At 40.7% G+C, this 18,479-nt stretch overlaps 1 non-coding gene across 1 annotated transcript; it reads left to right on the plus strand.

Moving 5' to 3' along the window:
• Positions 1 to 15,309: 15,309 nt before the first annotated feature.
• On the plus strand, positions 15,310 to 15,416 carry LOC142608491 (small nucleolar RNA R71). The gene has a single exon (XR_012839520.1). It is a non-coding gene; the product is annotated as a small nucleolar RNA R71 (small nucleolar RNA).
• Positions 15,417 to 18,479: the final 3,063 nt, after the last annotated feature.

Below are 18,479 nucleotides of genomic sequence, written 5' to 3' on the forward strand. Positions count from 1 at the left end.
GTGGATGATATGGTGGTGAAGAGTAAGACGGTACCTTCGCACATGACAACATTTGGCCGACACCTTCCGTATGCCGAGGAAGTATAAGTTGCGCCTTAACGCCTCCAAGTGTTCTTTTGGCGTGGGATCCGGAAAGTTCCTAGGATATATGATCACTCATAGGGGCATAGAGGTGAACCTACAAGGTGTTAAGGCTATTCGAATTTGCAGCCGCCTCGGAACCCAAAAGAGATTCAAAAATTGACCGGAATGATTCGTCGCGCCGAATAGATTTATTTCTCAACCGACCGGTGCCGTCCTTTCTTTCGCTTGTTGAACAAGTGGAAAGGGTTTCAATGGACCGAAGATTGTGAGTCGGCCTTTCCAACAATTTTGGCAATATCTTTCTCGCCCGCCCATCTTATCTCGTCCTGAGGTGGACGAGGTTTTTGTCGCTTATTTGGCGGTGGCTATTCATGCGTGGAGTTTAGTACTTATTAGGAATGAAAATGGAGTGCAGAGACCAATTTACTACGTTAGTAAGTCCTTGAATGAGGCCGAGGTGCGCTATTTGCCCTTGGAAAAAGCGCTCGGCGCAGTCCACGCCACGCGCAAACTTCCCACTATTTTCGGGCCTCATATCGTGGTTGTTTGACCTACCGCTCAAGGCCGTGTTGCGTAGTGCTGATTATTCTCGGGCAAGGTGGCAAAATGGGGAACCATTTTAGGAGCCTTTGATGTTAAATACAAGCCTCGCACTTCTATGAAGGGCAGTCCTCGCCGATTTGGTGGCGAAGCATCGAACCATTGTTAGAAGAAACTTCAAAGGAAGCACACATGGGTGAAAATCGCTGGTGTGATCACGACCGTATCGCCCTCGGCTTGGAAAGTTTATGTGGATGGGGCTGCTAATCATAAAGGGTCCTAGGGGTTGGACTTGTTTCTAATGTCCCCGAAGGGATTGTCTTTGAAAAATCTTTGAGATTGGCCTTCTCGGCTACTAATAATGAGGCCGAGTATGAAGCGGTCTTGGTAGGCATGCGAATGGTACATAAGATGGGTGGCAAGGAAATCCATGTGTTCTCGGACTCTCGTTAGTGGTCGGCCAAGTCATGGGGACCATGGAGGCTAGAGACCCCGGTAATGAAGGACTATTTGGCCCAGTTAAACGTCGGCCAGACCGAATTCGACTCCTTTGCCTTAGCTCATGTCTCTAGGAGTGGAAACACTCATGCGGCATTCTTCGGCCTACATTGGCCACATCCTTGGCTCAAGGTCTACCAAGGGTTATTCTCAGTTGAGGATCCGGTAGAACCTTCTCTCTTGTAATCGCTAATGCACCTCGCATCCATCTAATAAGGCTCGGTCCTAGCCGGATGGATTCGATCATATCTTTTCTTAAAAATGACATCCTTCCCGAAGACAAGGTCGAAGCGTAAAAGGTACGTCGAAAGGCGCCGCGTTTCGGTTGTCCGAGGACTCGTAGAGTTATACAAACGATCCTTTTCAGACCGTATTTGCTTCGTGTGTACACCCCGAATCAACAATCATTGTCACTGGAGGAATTGCATGAAGGAATTTGTGGGAGTCACACTGGGGAAGGTCCTTAGCCCATGCAGCCCCGACTCGTGTTATTGGTGGCCTAATATGCAGTGGAGGCTCAGACTATGCCAAAATGTGATCAATGTCGAGATTCGCCCCTAATATCCACCAACCCGGAGGGGTTCTTAACCCTCTCTCCGCCCCTTGGCTTCGCGCAATGGGGCTTGGACATTGTAGGGCCATTTCCGAGAGGCCGTTGGAAACAAAAGATAGCCGCTCGTAGGACACGACTACTTCACGAAATGGGTTGAAGCCGAGCCCTTAGCCAATATCCGAGATGTTGATTCCAAGAAGTTTATATGGAAGAATATTGTTACTAGATTTGGTATACCGCATACACTTATCTCGACAATGGCGTTCAATTTGACAAAGAACGCCTTTAGCGCATCGTGGTGACATGGGCATCGTAAATAGATACTCTACCCAAGCCTTATCCTCGAGGAAATGGATTGGCCGAGGCCGTTAACAAGGTCATAGTCAACGGGCTCAAGAGGTTGGATGATGCGAAAGGCAGATGGGTAGAAGAGCTCCTCATGTCCTCGGACGATTCGACCACTCCGCGCAGTCCACCGGAGAAACGCCATTCTCTATGACTTACGGAGCTGAGGCGGTGATACCATTGGAGTCTGTTTTCCTACTCTAAAGACAAGTTCTTTAGTCCAGAGAATAACGAGGAACTTCTAGAGAGAGATCTTGATTTACTTGAAGAACGGCGTGAGGCCTATGGTCCAAATGGCTTATTATCGCGAAGCTAAAACAAGGACATGATGCCCACATGAAGCTAAGGCCACTTGCGCCTGGTGATCTTGTATTAAGGAAAGTTGTAGGCACTTCTAAGAACCCGCATGGGGTAAGCTAGGACCTAATCTGGGAAGGCCCTATCGCATTGTTTCAATAGCAGGCATAGGGTCGTATAGGCTAGCTGACCTGGATGAACGAGTTGTACCACGTCCATGGAATGTAAATAATCTTAGAAGGTATTATTATTAATCAAATAAGCTTTTGTCAATTAATGTTTCAAAGTTATGGCTAGCTCTCGTATTTGAAGTTACAATTTTTAAGAATCAACGAAACTTGGTTAAGTGTAGTCCTCGGACCACAAACCTTGTGGAAATTGATGTCTTGTCATTTGTTAAACAGAACCTTAGTTATGCCGGGTCTTCGAACCTCCTACTTTGGGAAAATTAACATTTGAAGTTACAATTTTTAAGAATCAAACAGAAACTTGGTTAAGTGCAGTCCTCGGACCACAAACCTTGTGGAAATTGATGTCTTGTCATTTGTTAAACAGAACCTTAGTTATGCCGGGTCTTCGGACCTCCTACTTTGTGAAAATTAACATTTGAAGTATCAATTATTAAGTATCAAAAAGAAACTTGGTTAAGTGCAGTCCTCGGACCACAAACCTTGTGGAAATTGATGTCTTGACATTTGTTAAACAACCTTAGTTATGCCGGGTCTTCGGACCTCCTACTTGGGAAAATTAACATTTGAAGTTACAATTTTTAAGAATCAAACAAACTTGGTTAAGTACAAATTCTCGACCACAAACATTGAGTAAAATGATGTCTTGACATTTGTTAAACAGAACCTTAGTTATGCCGGGTCTTCGGACCTCCTACTTTGGGAAAATTAACATTTGAAGTTACAATTTTTAAGAATCAAACGAAACTTGGTTATGTAGTCCTCGGACCACAAACTCTTGTGGAAATTGATGTCTTGTCATTTGTTAAACAACCTTAGTTATGCCGGTCTTCGGACCTCCCTTTGGGAAAATTAACATTTGAAGTTACAATTTTTAAGAATCAAACGAAACTTGGTTAAGTCTCGGACCACAAACCTTGTGGAAATTGATGTCTTATCGTTTACAGTTACAATCTTGAAGAATCAAACGAAAGATTGCTTAAGATTTATCTTCGGACTATGACTTTGATTTAACTTAACTTCTGATTGTGTCTGGATGTTAATACGTTACTGTTTATTAAACTCGGACCTTAAGTTTTATATCTCCAATTGTTAAGCAATTTTGTGTAAAGAATGGTCCTCGAATCTTACATCCTACTAGAAACAGTGTTATGCATTGTAAGGGCTTAATCATTATATGAAGTCCTTTTTCCTTTTTAATCAAGGCATTGTTCAAACGTATTAACTATGTCACTTTGTATTAAATCTTTAGTAATATACGCATGATTATGTGGAAGTTATGATTGTGCAATCCTTGGAGTTAGATTTTTATACTCTGAGAAACTTTTGATATGACTTAATGGGAAACTTTTGTGATAAGTACAAAAAAAAGAGTAAAGTAGAAACAGAGAAAATCCAAGTGAAAAGTAAACGAAATCGTTCTTCATTAATCAATTGAGTATGCATTACATATAATTCAAAAAAAAAAAAATGGAAAAAGAGAAGCCCTAAGCTAAGTCCTAAGCTGTTGGAGGAGGATCTTGCTGAGAGGTACTAGTGCCCTCGGTCTTTCTCAACTCAAGCTCAAAAGGAGTCATAATCTGCTTTCCTTTATCCACTGTCGTTGTTGAAAGGACGATGGGTTCCACTGCTCGTTCAAGTCCTTCTCTCGCATCCACTCCTCCTTCCTTCTCTTTATTGGAACCGAAGGTTCGTAGGATCGAATTTGCGGACCATCGAGGTAAAGCGGGAAGAGTCGTCTCGTGGGTAGGAGCAAAGCGGGAGCCTCTTCAATCTCCTCGTATTTCTAGGGGAAGCCAAACGTTCTCGGACTTCCTCAAATCCGAAGATTGGGGAACTCCTGCTGCGTTTAAAGCTTCCCCCCATACTTTTGACAGATTCGCGGCATAAAGCCGCGAACTCCTCTCTACCGCTCTCGGTGGTTGCTACCCCTTCATCGAACCGGCCTCGCTTAGCGCTGAAGAGAGAGTTGGAAGGAGCCGGCTTCTTCCTTCATCGCCGCTGCTTCTTCGCATCCGAGCACTCCCGAGCTCGGGAGAGCTCTTCATCTCTTTCACGAAGGAGCTTTGCGCCGTCCTTCTATCTAGGTCTTCATAGTCTTCAAGTCACTCGACCCCGTTTTTCTCTCCTCCCCGCTACCTCCGAGGTCAGCTTCTCATTCTCGGCAAGGGCTGTGCCCAAGGACTTCTCGCCTCCAACCTTATTTCGAGCTCGGCTTACGGCTACTTTCCGAGTGTCTTCAATAAGCTTTTCGCCCACAAAGACCTCCCGAATAGCCTTGTAACAAAGTACGATGGAGTTAACTATAAATATTATTAAAAGTGGAATCTTCCTAAAAAAGGAGAAAAACTTACCGCGCTAAGTCTCTTTTTAGAGAGAGAAATAGTTGTGGCCGGCCCATCTTCTCCAAGGTCTCCATGTCCTCGGGGCGGCGGGCAGGACGTTCCAAGACCTCGGCCGTGGTGGGCGTGGCCTTGTTGAACCGCCCTTATCGGACTGGCAAGAGATGGAGCGCCGTCCGGGCCTTAGATCGGGGGACCAAGTGGTCGGTGCTCGGCGCACTGGGCCTCATCCCCGATTTCCCGAGTTCAACCGAACGGCTCGCCTTGCCCTTGTCCGCTTCCGCTCGCCGGGGCCGGTGGGAGTTGTTGGCGTGGTTTCTTGGGGTCTTTATTAGTCGTCCCATCATTATCCCCCTTCCTCTTCTTCTTGGGATCCTCGGCTAGCGCTGGGGCTCGACTGAGGAGGAGGAGGAGGTAAAGCCGGGGGAACTCGGGACGTCCCCGTTTTCTTCTTCTCTCGCAACTTTGGCAGCCCCCGTTGGTGAGTGAGACCCTCCATTCGTCCCATGTCTTCTCCTACGTCGTCTTCGGGAAGGGCAACCACAAACCCACAATTCCGCAGGTCTCGGTGGCTTCTTCTTCCTCGTCGGAAAGTACCACAAACCGGTTCCCGCGAGGTCTCTCGGTGTCTTCGAGGTGGAATTGGTCTATCTCGTCGTCAAGTGTGTGAAGAAGACACTCGCTCTTCGAACGACGGTTGTTTGTGAGTGCACGGCGAGTGGACCGCTGCTATCGGCCGGTTGTACAAAATAGTGTTAGTGAGCGTCCGGAGGTCACGGTCGTCCAAAAAATGGCGCCGAGCTACGTTGATCCTCTTCCGTCTCTCGGCCGCCCGCAATAATGGCGTCCTCTATCTCTTGGAAGTCTTTGGAAAGGGGAGTGTATCCGAGGATGAGGTGAGCAGCCCGGAGTTGTAAGTCTTCGCTAACGAACACCTCGGAGCGAAGTACTTGGCGAGATCGGCAACGTTACGGTGACTCGACGAGGACGCACGTGCCGCTTATCCGCAAAAAAGACGTCAAAACAAACAAACCTCGATTAGATTCACACAAATATTTAACAAGTTTAAGTAAATACAAATAAGCATTTTTGTGTGTGTGTTAGGAGAAGTTGTGTTGTGGGGAGATTAATCCTACGGCGTCGCACTCGGATCCCCACCGAATCGGCGGTGGAAGTCATCGTGCCGCTCCTGTGACACGATCAAGTAGTCGTCCTTCATGCCTTTGTTTGATTTGGGCGTACAGGAGATTAGCCTAACGGTGCCTGGACCGAGATTTCATGTAATAACCTACCTTAGAGAGTTTGTGGGACTCATATAGGAACACGACATCGTGCCATGTGAGGTTTAAACCCATCTCGCTCGTTTAGAGCATCTACACTACCTAGAACTCTAAAAACGTTTGGAAGGCATTGGTCGGCACAACCGGTGGTTGCGAAGATACTCCCTCATTACGGGTTTCATTGGAAGGGTCATCCCACCCTCTATGAAGGCTATCATAGGGATGATAACCTCTTCCTCTTTCCTAGAACCCGCCACGGCTGTTGCCGGGCAGTATTCTAACCCTACGTCACTGGGAATATGGTATTTAGCTCTAAAGCCCTCCATCCCAGCGGCGGTATCAACTAGACACTTGAATTTTCCCATTACAGAAAGACGATTGACTAAACTTTAAAAGGGAGAGTGTTTGTATTGGTAGCCGAGGACAAATATCGAGGAGAAAAGGTTAAGAATAGGAGCAAGAACTTACAAGGTTGAAGGTGTGCAAATCTCCACGGTTTTCTGCAAAGTAAGGTATGATGGCTGATGTCTTGATGGGATTACCCCCTGAGGAATTAAATGAAGGCGCGGGTTCCCGAAGCGTCACGACGTGCGAAAAGGCGGCCTCGAAATTATGTCTGTCCCGCCTAAAATTTCGTGGAGTAATGAGAACCGTTGGATGTCCATCTCACCGTTGAACGTGGGAGACAAAGAGTAACTTACAGTAATAAATGCGCGCGTTTTCGAAAATAAAACCGCCAAGTGTCATCTTCTCGGGGACGCGAAACGATTTCCACACGTGCCATCACTTATAAAGTGTGTAGAAAGGTGTTCTGTTTGATCAAAACCCTATTTTTCTCCTCGGACGTTGAAAATTAGAGTTTTCGAGGGGCTATTGTGGGGGGCAAAAAGATCCCGATGGGAACACGGGCCTGGGCCGTGTTAAGGAGGGCCGACCCGACCCCGGGTTTAGAAGTTGTTAATACTATGGGTCGGCCCATGCGCCGAGGATCCGAGGACCCAGCCCGAGGGTGAACTTACCTCGGGTGAGCACCGAAGAACTCGAGATTTCATAGTAAAGGTTAGGGGATGGCACGCTAAGGCCAATGGTTAAAAGCGGGGAAACCCTAGAATGCCCCGTAAGCACCGGTGTTGAAGAAATGTCAAAGATAAAGGCTGCTACCTCCACATTAAAGACCCCGCACCTACCACCCTGGCCGCATTAATGGGGAGGTGACACTTGAACAGTGGAAGGGAAACTTCTAGTTACTGTTCAAAGGCACTAAGAAAAGAAATATCTAGGCTAAGGGAGGAGTTGGGGCAACACGTGTAGAAAGTATTAAAAAGAAGAGTATTTAAGGGAGGACCTAGAACAGAAAGAAGGAGGACTTTTTGTAACCTAACAAGAAAAAAGACAAAGAGAGAGAGATAATATAAGAACAGCTCTCGGCTTACGTCCGAGGAGACCTATTTACATTACTCCTTGCTGTTTCCAAATACTGGCAATCTTTAGTTGTCATTTAATCTTCACTCACTTCTAACCTGGGTTTCAAGCCCACTCTCTACAAATTTTTATTGTTTAAGGCTCATTGGGCCTGAGCCCATAACTGTTCTTGGGTCCAGGTGCAATTGTGCACTTACAGTCACCCTAAAGCGAGTTTGCTCAAAAATTTGCCTTTTTTTAGTTCGATTTTTTTGCTGATTGCCTGCATGTTATTCTGTTGAAGTGAGAGGTCCTTACTGAGAGCTCTCGCTTGCAATTTCAAGAGGAAAGGTAGCATCTGCTGCTAACTCTATTAATGTCAGTGTTGAAAGTTTGAGGAGGGAGCGCTTACTTTCTGCCACGCCTACCCCAAATGACTTTCAAGATACTTTTCTCATTATTGATTTCATTTGATTGTGTTGTGTTGTTGATATCTGTGTCTAGGCCCTTACTCTTTTTTTCTTTTTTTTTTAATCTTCTTCTCTACTCACGTACCCATCTTCTTCTTTTTCCTTCCTCTTTGTAAGGAAAGCGATTCTTTCACCACTTCTTTTATGCATAAACATTTCTTGGTTTTCTCTACTAATTCTTTTTCTTTCATTCAAGAGGTCTGCCACCCAATTCAATGAATATTCTGTGGAAGACCATTCTTAGTCTTTTTATATTTCAAACCTTATGTAGAGGGATCGTTAGCTCATGAGATCATTCTTGATCTCCTTTTTTACGTCTATCCCTATTTAAAGGGAATATTTTCCTCATTCGAGGGCTTTCTTTACAAAATACCATTCTTAATCTCTTTTTCTACCTCTACCCTCCTTCAAAGGGATTATTGCCTCATTCAAGGGTCTTTTTGCAATAGGTCATTCTTAGCCTCTTTTTCTACCTCTACCCTCATTCAAAGGGATTATTGCCCCATTCAAGGGCCCTTTGCATACCTCTACCCTCATTCAAAGGGATTGTTGCCCCATTCAAGGGTCTTTTTGCAATAGGACATTCTTAGCCTCTTTTTCTACTTCTACCCTCATTCAAAGGGATTGTCGATGATGATGATGTGTGCATCCTTCTCTTCTTCATCATTCCTTTGTCTGTTCTTGGTTTGCTTTTTGGAAATTCCTTGTAATCTTGGACTTCGATGGTGGTACCCATTTCTTTATGTCTACGGAAATTCGTATACTTATTTCTTTACATTTCTACAATAGCACATGCTCACTTCTTTGCTTCTACGGCAATATGCATGCTTGCTTCTTTATACCTCTGCTTTCTACGATAATACGTACTCATTTCTTTGCTTCTGTAGGGATAAATACTCATTTTTCTACTTCCGCAGAATATGCAGACACTTCCTGCTACTAGTTTCTCCGCTTCCGCTGCAATACATGCACTTATTTCTCTGTGTTAATACACCTCTTACTCTGTTTCTACTAGAGCAGTGTCTATACTGCAGGAAGTGAAGATTGTAGTAGATTTTGTGGCAGAAGAATTAGGCTTAACTGCTTCAACTAACTTACTTTTGTGCTTTCTTACTTTCCCCACGTATTCCTTAGTATCATCTCTTTATTCTTCCATAAGTATAGTTGCTCTTTGAGAATAGCTAGGAGACACAAATGCCATGGAATCCTTCTTTGTTGGGTTCTTCTTCATTTTGATGTTCTACATTTTCTCATCTCTGTAGAATGCTCAAAATTGGCTCTTTGGATTCTTTGACTCTTCTTTCTCTTGCCAACTTCGCGAATAGTACTTTGCGGAGCAAGGATCCTTCTTACAGTCTTCATTTTTTTTTCTTTTTGCCATGCAACGCCATCAACAAAGAACAACCAAGTTCTTCAAAACTCATAACATATCATGAAAAAACATTCTTAAACAACTTTGTTAGGTTCTAAGAAATTAGGAACTAATGTATTAGAACTTCAATATGTATATGTTGGCAAACCATAATCAAAACGTTTAGTCTAGATTTAGGCTACTCAAAGTGTGTGTTTATGTAAAGTTGGAATCAAGTAATTGCAGGAAATTACTACTCAATTTCTGCAAGGCTTGATCGATCGAAAATTAGACTCGATCGATCAAAGCTCGTGCAAAATGTTTTTCTACAGAATTTTCCAACTCAGCCCAAGCTCATATGACGTGTAGGGTTTTATGTTTTGCCTTAAGTATAAAAGGAAAAACCCTAACCACATTTTGAGGTTGTTGTTTATGCTGTATGTGTGAATCTCTTGTGAGATTTAGAGGTGTTTGCCTTCATACATACTTAGGGTTATCAAGATCGAGATTGATGTTGAGAGCTTGGTGATCGTTTCAGTTGCTGCATAAAGAGCTTAAAGAAAAACAAGTGGTATACTTGTGGATGCTGTGGATCTGAGAAAAAAGTAGTCTGTGGACTCGGAGCTATCACGTGGTGATGGTAGTAAGTTTTCTACTCGAGGTAGCAATAGGATGTTAGTGGTCTAAGTCACTATTGTAAAACTTCAATCCTTTCATAGTGGATTTGTTTTACCTTGATGATAGCTAGGTTAAATCCTCCTCAAGTTTTTACTGGTTTAGTTTTCCTAGGTTATCATATCGTGTGTTATTTACTTTTCCCGCACTCTTTACATGATATGATTTGTTTGTGTTAATCTAGATCTGAATAATTTATCTAAGTAACCACTTGGCTAAATAACTATGTTAATCGACTGGTGTTTTAAGGGGTCTAAAAACTTTACAAACTTACAATTACTTAGTAAGCATTTTCACTCAAAGATGGAGTAAACTAATTATGTGGACCCTCACAGAAATAAACACTCGACTCTTATGCGTTTGAAGGGTATGTGTTTCGCTCAAATTCATTGCAATGGAAATGATCTACCATAGGCTTGCATATCTTCTCATTCTCCACCACTGGGATCACATGCATAACACGAATCATAAGGACTTTTCAAGGGTTGTAACGGGGTTTATGATCAAGGTGGGAAATATTTGGGAATGTAGCTCAAAAGCCATCGAAACTAGTGGAGCAAAAATGAATCAACTCAAGCTCAAATATATAAGACGTGTAAAACCAATCACTCCATTTAGCAGCTTCCACCTTTGTATATATCACGTATAAAAAAACCCCTTTCTTGGAATTTTAGGAGGAATTATGAACATAGACAGTTTGTAATATTAAAAGCAATTTCCTCCATCACTTTCTTTTTCTTTTTTTTCTCTTTTTTTTTTCAAAATTACATCAACAATAGAACTCACAAATTGCGAATGAAGACATGTTCCATTTCACCAGTCATTGCCATACCACAAATCCAGACACCCCCACACTTATTTCTTGCACACCCATACTTATCATAATGATGAACAATGCTCCACTAGCTCTACGGCTTGGGTAAAGGCATTTTTTTTCGAGTTTAAAGCTTGTAACGTGGGTTCACAATAAAGGGAAAAAAAAAAACAATAAAGCTCAAAGGGGTTCAACAAAGGGAAAATTAATTACAAGGTATGATATTTGGCTTGTGTAGCTTATAACAAAGAGGGCCTTAATCATTTTCATGCATGCATGTGTCAATATGACCTCAAAGAGAATCAAAGAAAGTTCTAGAGAAACAAATCAATGGAAGAATATCTCACATGAAAGAATAGTGAGACTGATATGGATGTGTCAGTCTAAAGGCTCAAAGTCTCACCAGCTTTCGTCTACTAAATTTAGTCACTACCATTCTCAAGGAAAATAATGAGACCAATTAATTCTAAGCTGGAAGATCACTTCTTCAATCATGTTACGAATTTTTCAAGCTTAATTGAATCTTGCTCATGACATACATAACCAAAAATCTTTGAAAACCACAAAAACAAAGAGCAATTTTTTTTTTCAAAAATACAAAATTAAAACACAACCTAAATCCCCTCCCCTACACTTAAAACTTACATTGTGCCCAATGTAAGGTGAAATGCGAAGAAAAGGCAAAAATAACCAAAATATAAATGCGAAAATAAAAAGACAGGAAAAATAACTCCCCTTGGGTTGCCTCCCAAGTAGTGCCTTTGATTATTGTCGTTGGCTCGACTTAATGCTTCCTTCTTCAATTAGTATAGATTGGATCCTCAAGGTCTAATTTTGCCACAATCTCTACTTGGAAGCCTTCATAGAAAGGCTTAAGTCTATGGCCATTCACCTTGAACACTTTGGAAATTGCTAAACTTTGAATTTCAACTGCACCATGAGGAAAAACATTAGTAACAACAAAAGGTCCAATCTAACGAGAACGCAACTTGCCCGAAAACAAATGAAGTCATGAATGGTATAGAAGGACTTTTTGACCAACTTTAAACTTCTTCCTAGAGATCATCTTATCATGAAAAGCCTTTGTCTTTTCCTTGTAAATCCTTGCACTCTCATAGGCATCATTGCAAATTTTCTCTAACTCTTGTAGTTGCAACTTCTTGTGTTCTCCACTTTCACCCATCTTCATGCTGAAACTCTTGATAGCCCAATAAGCCTTGTGTTCTAACTCAACTGGAAGGTGGCATGGTTTCCCAAACACCAACCGATAAGGTGACATACCAATGGGCGTCTTATATGCAGTCTTATATGCCCACAAGGCATCATCCAAGCGTAAACTCCAATCTTTTCTACTTGGATTGATAGTCTTTTCAAGGATGGACTTGATCTCTTGATTTGACACTTCCGCTTGTCCACTAGTTTGTGGATGATAGGTAGTTGACACCTTGTGGGTCACATGGTACTTTCTCAGCAAATTCTCCACAATTTAATTGCAAGAGTGCCTCGATCACTTATTAGAGCTCTTGGAAATCCAAATCTAGAGAATATGTTAAACTTGATAAAATCTGTAACAAATTTAGAATCATCAGTCCTAGTAGCTTTAGCTTCCACCCATTTCGAGACATAATCAACAGCAAGCAACATATAAACATAACTGAAAGATACAAGGAACGGTCCCATGAAATCGATGCCCCAAACATCAAAAATTTAGCAAAATAATATGGGGGTTTGTGGCATCTCATTCCTTTGGAATATATTACCTATTTTTTGACAATGATCGCATGACTTACAAAAAGAATATGAGTCTCAAAATAAAGATGGCCAATAGAAACATTCTAGCACTTTTCTCGCTGTCTTCTTAGCTCCAAAGTGACCTCCACAAGCGTAAGAATGACAAAAGGTGAGAATAGAAACTATTTCATTTTCAGGAACGCACCTTCTTATCACTTGATCTGCACAATGCTTCCATAAGTACAGGTCATCCCACACATAGTATTTGGCATCACTCTTGATCTTATCTCTTTAACCCTTAGACAGACCAGGAGGTAACATATCAGTAACCAAATAATTTACAATATTTGCATACCAAGGTAATGTCACACTCATGGAGATCAATTGCTCGTCAGGGAATGTGTTGCAGACAAAGGTCATCCTCCACATGAACTAAACGACTCAAATAATCTGCGATAGGATTTTCTATCCCTCTTTTGTCTTTGACCTCCAAATCAAATTCACTCATGAGAAGTATCCATCTTATTAATCTTGGTTTTGCCTCTTTCTTTGTCATCAAATAACGAAGAGCTGCATGATTAGAGTAAACAATGACTTTAGTACCAAGCAAATAAGATCAAAACTTTTCTAAAGCAAAAACAACAGCTAAAAGTTCTTTTTCAATGGTAGAATAATTTCTCTGAGCATCATTCAAAGTCCTTGAAGCATAATAAATGGCATGAGACGCTTTTCCAATTCTTTGACACAAAACAGCGCCTACTGCATAATCACTTGTGTTGCACATTATCTCAAAAGGAACGTTCCAGTCAGAGGGCTGTATAACTGGGGTAGAAGTCAACAGTTCCTTCAGCTTATCAAACGCCTTTTTACATGCCTCATCAAACTCAAAAGCCACATCCTTTTGTAGCAACTTGCATTGGGGTAATGCTGTTTTGGAGAAATCCTTGATGAATCTTCGATAAAAACTTGCATGTCCAAGAAAAGAACGAACTTCCTGCACACTAGTGGGATAAGGTAAAGATTGAATAATATTAACTTTAGCTTTATCTACCTCAATTCCCTTAGATGAAAAACATGACCCAAAACTATAACCATAAAATGACTTTTTTTAAAATTTAACACAAGGTTAGTTTATATGCATCTTTGAAGAACAAGTGTAAGGTTATGCAAAAAATTATCAAAGGAGTCTCCATAAACTATGAAATCATCCCTAAAGACTTCTATGATATGCTCAATATAATATGAAAATATGCTAACCAAACACCTTTGGAAAGTGAATGGGGCGTTGTAAAGGCCAAAGGGCATGCAACAATATGCAAAAGTCCCAAATGGGCATGTAAAAGTCGTCTTTTCTTGATCCTCTAGAACAATTGCAATCTGAAAATAACCTGCATAACCATCAAGAAAACAATAGTAAGAATGACTAGCTGACCTTTCAAGCATTTGATCAATAAAAGGTAAAGGGAAGCGGTCCTTGCAGATTACAGCATTTAATTTTCTATAATCTATACAAAACCTCCACCCATTTTGAATACAGGTAGGAACTAACTCATCATTTTGATTTTTCATAATAGTTATTCCAGTCTTTTTAGGAACCACTTGAACCGAGCTAACCCAATTGCTATCTGAAATGGGACAAATCACTCTAACTTCAAGAAGTTTGATGATCTCCTTCTTCACTACATCCATCATGGGCGGGTTCAATCTTCTTTGCGGTTGGCGGGAAGGTTTTGTTCCCTCTTCAAATAAGATACAATGCATGCATGTAGACAGGCTAATTCCCTTAATATCTACAATTGTCCAACCAATAGTCGTCTTATGCTCCTTAAGGACCTGCACAAGCTTTTATTCATGTGGTGCACTCAGTCTACTAGAAATGATCACTGAAAACGTTCCTCCGTCTCCAAGGAACACGTACTTGAGGTGACTGGGGAGAGGCTTCAAATCTAGAATGGGGGCCTGCAAAATAAAGGGTAAAGGCCTCTCATTAGAAACTGGTAACGCAACATAAGGAACGTTACCTGACTACTATAACTTTGGAAAATCATTCAATGCTGCAACAGTTTCCTGCAAATCAATACTCAAGGCTAACTCCTCATTCTCTTTCTCAAAATGCTTACTAATGGCAACTTCTATTCCATCTTTTCCATCAAGTTCAAAAACTTCCTATGCTAAAGAATCAATCACATCAATAGAATAAACAGGATTATCATCATCAGGCTATTTCATGGCATCATAAATATTAAATTTAACAATTTCACCATCAAAATCCATGGTAAGTGTGCCACTATGAACATCTATCTTAGTCTTGGATGTCTTTAAGAATGGTTTTCCTAACAAAATAGGAGTAGTTTGATCACCATTCTCCATATCAAGCACATAGAAATCAGCAGGGAAAACCAAATAATTAACTTGCACAAGAACATCCTCAACTACACCCTTAGGACAGGCAATAGATCTATCAACCAATTGAATCACAACACCAGTTTTATTCAAAGGTCCAAGTTTTAAAGAAGCATATATAGAATATGGCATGACATTGATAGAAGCTCCTAACATGCTTTGATGGAGAGTCGAGCCTAGTGCCAAATTGTTGAGAATTGGCCGCCATATTTGTAATCAAGTTTCTCGCGGCCTCGGGAGTTTTATCCACCAAAGCTCCTCCACTAACAACATCAATCATGCTCCTATCAGTGGGTAGAAGGCCCTTATAGAAATATTGGATAAGTAGCTACTCACTAATTTATGATGGGGGCAGCTTGCACATAATTTCTTGAAACGTTCCCAATATTCATGTAGGGACTCTCCGTTGTGCTGCCTTACTCCACAAATTTCTTTTCGAATGTTGGCTGCCCTTGAAGCTAGGAAATATTTCTCCAAAAAAAACTTCTTCATCTCATTCCATGTTTTAATACTCCCGGAGGGTAGATAATAGAACCAATCCTTAGCCGAATCCTTCAAAGAAAGCAAAAAGGCTCTTAATTTAATTTGATCTTCAGTCACCCCCATGAGTTTCATACTTATGCACACCACATGAAGCTCCTTTATTGTAAGGATCTTCACCCGCAAGGCCATGAAAAGTGGGCAAGAGATGTATTAGTCCAGATTTTAATTCAAAAGTAGTAGTAGCATCTAAAGTAGAGAATGTTATGCATAATGGTTATTGATTCAAATCAGGTGCAGCAAGCTCTTTCAAAGTTTAATTTCCATCCATGACTTCTTCCTCTTCTAAATCAGATTTGTTAGCAAACAGGGAATCAAGAGGTAGATCGTGCTCTTCAGAATTTCTCTGAACTTTCCTCCTTAACCTACGCAAAGTTCTCTCTATTTCTAGGTCGTACTACAAATCACCTTGATTAGAAGATCAAGTTACAGTCATTAACAATCAAGGAAACTCGAATAAATCATGAAAAAAAAAATTAGGAAAAATCTATAGTAATGAAAATAAATAAAAATTCTACGCTAAAACATTTTAAAAAAATGCCTAAAAATCCTAGAAAACAGTGGAATCTGGCCTCGAGAGGGTAGGGCTAGTAATCCAAAGGATTAAATAGGTTTGCTCAGAACACCGTTTACCTTCATAAAACTATACTATTAAGCCTAGTTCTACCGCAATCAGAATTCTACAGAAAACTAACGATTTTTTTTTTTTTAAATTTCAAGAACAAAATAAGGATCACAAGAAGCACAAAAATCAACTAGAATCACTCCCCAGCAACGGCACCAAAATTTGGTGTGCTTTCGCAAGCAACCAAAAATAAAACCTTTACTCCAAAAAATATATGTAGCGGTGTGAGTAAGGATCGTTTCCACGGAGAGTATCTAGCCTAGTTTTATGCTACGTGAACAATGATGAGGGGGGGGATTTGAGTATAACGAAAACAATTTTAAGAAAAACAATTCAAATTAAAATATCGAAATCAATCAAAAGAACAAACCTTGGTATAAGTCAACATCCATCACCGGAATTTTAGAACTAATCATCGATGCAAGTATATATCAATTCACACTTTGAATATTCACCATTGGAACTATTTTCCTATCTCTCCTTAGTCGCAGTTAATTAGAAAACAAGCGTTCTAATAAACTCTAACTACTAAACAACCCAAGACAAGTGCCAAAGGTTTAATCTAGTAGCAGCCTTAAGAATTAGAGAGATCGATGAAACTAAACAACACAAGCACAAGCAGTTGTATTTAATTTAGTCGAGCATTCTTCCTAAGATCTAATAATTTTTGAAGCAGCAAATCATTAAATCTTGGTTGCTTCACAAATTAGAGAGATCAAACAATTACGGATTTGATATCTAACCTAGCAATAGATTGCAACGAATAATAAACTAGCAGGCCTCCTAATTAAATGAGAAAATCATGAAAATAGTTACAGAAGAACATCTAATACTCAAAGCATAAATTGAACAGTAAAAACAAATTAGATCTCACAGTTTTATTGATTTTGAGGCTTCCGTTTCCTTCGATTAAGTATAAATGTTTAGCCAAGCCGGGCCATGATGAAAACTCGAAGGAGAAAATTAGAGAAGAGGGGAGAGGGAGGCATGTGTGTTCTCCTCCCCTCTTTTACACGTTAATTCCCCCTTTCCCAAGCCTACAAAATCTCCTAAAAATATTCTAAATAATAATATCTAAATTTGACTAATTAAGGAAAATATTAAAAATAAAACAAAGTCCTAATATAACTAGAAAAGTGGTGTTTTTCAGCTGGAATTTTCGTGCACCATATCTGGAAGCTTCTGAAAATAAACTGCATCAGGTATTAGAATTTTAGGCGAAGGAACATTCCAGAATGTCAACATTGCAGGTGCAACAACTTCAAGCCCGATTTCGACCTTGATTCAGCTAGTATCTCTCAAAAATCAAAACATGAAAATTGTAGAGCTTTTTTTTGGCGTTCCATAGCATCTTAAATCATCTCAATCGGAGCTTTGATGAGAGAGTTATGCCCAGATTATGAAGTGATGTCGAAACTGTCCAAAATCGCCCAATTAGCTACGTTTTGCACTTAATGCCTCCATTTGCATCCTAAATCAAAATATAAGAATAATGAGTACATTTAGGCACCAAATAAGTATAAATTACTAAACATTAAGGGAGAAAAATATGACAATTTGCATTCTCATCAACAACCCTTTTGCTAGCTTTCACTACTAAGACCCATATTTCTTGGGTTTCTTCTTTGCTTGCTTTGAGTATGAGCGTAATTAGATGGAGCTTGCTACATCTTTTGCTTCATGGTTGGCTAGTAATGGTCAAGAGTCTGCGGCTTCTAATATAGAATTTTCCCATGACGTACCAACATCTTCTTGGGACATCATGCTTCTTTATTCCTGTGGTAAGATGCCCTTACAGCAAAAAGCCTTCAATAAAAACCACGTAATAGTTTTCTGTAGCAGTAAGATGAGCAACTCTATTCACAGCAAAATGTGTGTCAGAAATTGATTCTGCTATTTCTCTCTTGTACACAAGCCAAAAGAAGAAGCTTTGAGTTTGTCACTGTTGCAAAGTTCTTCTTGGATGAGACATGGGCATCAATGAGCTTCATGACTTGAAAAGTGGTGGTGGAGTTGCGTAGTTTGTAGTACAAGTGATCTGATACATTCTTTCTTAGAAATATCATAAAGATCATAATCATTGATGCCACTCTAGGCATAAATCCTCTGAGGTGCTTCAAAGAAAGCTTCTCAACTCTTCAAGGTTGTTGAATCGGTTTGATAGACCCAATAATGGACAAAGAGAAGTTTGCAAGCAACTTGTAGATTTGGGTTTCTTTATGGAGAGTACGCAATAACTTAGTGATTGGCCTCATTCCAAGGTCAGAATTTAATTTGGACACTTCACCATCCCGTCAAATGCCTTCAATGTATTCTTCAATTGAAAGCGGATGTTTCTATAT

The sequence above is a fragment of the Castanea sativa genome, chromosome 8, assembly GCF_040712315.1.
Source record: "Castanea sativa cultivar Marrone di Chiusa Pesio chromosome 8, ASM4071231v1".
NCBI classification, from domain to species: Eukaryota; Viridiplantae; Streptophyta; class Magnoliopsida; order Fagales; family Fagaceae; genus Castanea; species Castanea sativa.